The sequence below is a fragment of the Aplysia californica genome, unplaced genomic scaffold (genome assembly GCF_000002075.1).
Source record: "Aplysia californica isolate F4 #8 unplaced genomic scaffold, AplCal3.0 scaffold00893, whole genome shotgun sequence".
NCBI lineage: Eukaryota > Metazoa > Mollusca > Gastropoda > Aplysiida > Aplysiidae > Aplysia > Aplysia californica.
The window spans coordinates 297,821-299,637 of record NW_004798163.1 but is presented as its reverse complement, the minus strand read 5'-3'; the positions used below and the strand labels follow the sequence as shown (position 1 = coordinate 299,637).

Genomic DNA, 1,817 nt, shown 5'->3' with positions numbered 1-1,817 from the left:
GGCGAGTCAGGGTGGAGCGCGTAAGGGAATTCCCGGGCGATCCCGGGTGAGTTAGGGTGTAATGTTTCTATTCTATGTGAGGAAGATAAAAGTAATGAAGAGGGTGGTGAAGATGAAAATGTAGATGGTGATGAGGATGAAGAAAAGGGTGGTGAAGGTGAGGATGTTTGTGAGGATGAGAATGGTGATGAGGATGAAGGTGGAGATGAGAGAGATATTGGAGGGGATGAGTTGATCGAGAACTCAATGCCCCCTCCCCCCGCCCCTCCCTGGTTTTCGCGGCGTTTTTTCAGATGTGCATGTTTGTTGGTGGACGTGTTTGGTGACCTATTGACCTATTGACCTATTGTTTCCAGTTTTTCATTTTGTTTCAGTGTCTGCGGTCTGCTGGTGCGGGGCCTGCCGTGGCAGCGTCGGTGTAGATCTATGTCTCTTGTGTTGAGTCGATTCCCATCGGGAACACGGCGGCAGCCTTAGCCTTAAGTTTAAGTTTTAGTAAGAGTTTTACGGTACTTACAACACAATAAGGTCATAGAAGTGGCGAAGATTAGAGGTGTTACAAGAGAGTAACAGACACAAAAAAGAAGGAGAGATCAGGACGCTAGACGTTTGATAAGAAAGAAGAAGCAAGCCACACCACGGCACCTGCCATTCAACCACCCACTTCTTTAGTCGGGAAAAAGTGCCCTCGAACTTCGCCCGGTGAGTCAAGATGGCCTTTTCTTGTGAATACACCGGGTGTCCTCCTTGCTGGCGCCCAGGAACTGAGGAGCAGGCTTTCCCCGAGTGTCTCCCCTTGCCACACACAGTGAGGACAAACAGTGTCCCTCCTTACCACACACAGTGAGGACAAACAGTGTCCCTCCTTACCACACACAGTGAGGACAAACAGTGTCTCCCCTTACCACACACAGTGAGGACAAACAGTGTCCCTCCTTACCACACACAGTGAGGACAAACAGTGTCACTCCTTACCACACACAGTGAGGTGAGGACAAACAGTGTTTCTCCGCCATTTTCGTTTCCTATGTCCAAGCGCTGACAATTAAAGCAAGGCACCGGGTGAGGAACGCATGGTTTAACTTCCTGTTCCAAGTATTCGACGGTCAGTTTGGTTGGTGGGAGATCTTGGACAATCAAAAGACAATACCCATTTGAAGATCACAGGGGGAACAACGACTGTATTCACAAACTGGAAATTGTGAGGGTATCAATTTTAAAAGCTTGTGGACTCATAACTTCATTTGGATTTACTTGGGTCTGGGGGTGCCGCAGGCTCTGAAAAAACAACAACAAACAAATAGGCGAAATGGTATAGGTTTAACGCCCCTATCAACACTATTAGGTTATTTAAGAGGTGGGACCTTCCAGTTTAACGCCCATCTCCGAAAGGACCGAGCCAAACGGAACATTCGTGTAACGTGTCTTTCACAGGGACACAACGGGTCCGGTAGTCTAACCTCTAGGACTCAGCCACCGACGCCACCGACGCTCGGAATGTTTGGCCAATGGCAAAGACGCTCCAGGATGTTACTTTCTTTGTCTAATCAGCTGAGGAGATCGCCAAGTAAGGTGACCATCCTAGCGTTGTCTGCTTAACTAGGTCCCAGATAATTTTATCGGATTCCCTCAGTCTTTCTCGTTTGCCCCGGTCAGGATTTGAACCCGTTCCTCCTGACAGGGACTTGCTAAGAATTGGGGTGATTAGTTTTAGTTAGGTTTTACGGCGCACGCAACTACATAAGGTCATAATATGAGCGCCAAGGGATGGATGTCAACAGAGAAGTCCTTACAGGGAATCAGACTTACTCTGCTCA

At 48.3% G+C, this 1,817-nt stretch overlaps 1 protein-coding gene across 1 annotated transcript in view; it reads right to left on the bottom strand.

Moving 5' to 3' along the window:
* The window catches only part of nlgn4 (neuroligin 4), a gene marked incomplete in the record, with an annotated part of 22,452 nt that overhangs the window by 9,280 nt on the left and 11,355 nt on the right, over positions 1-1,817 (bottom strand).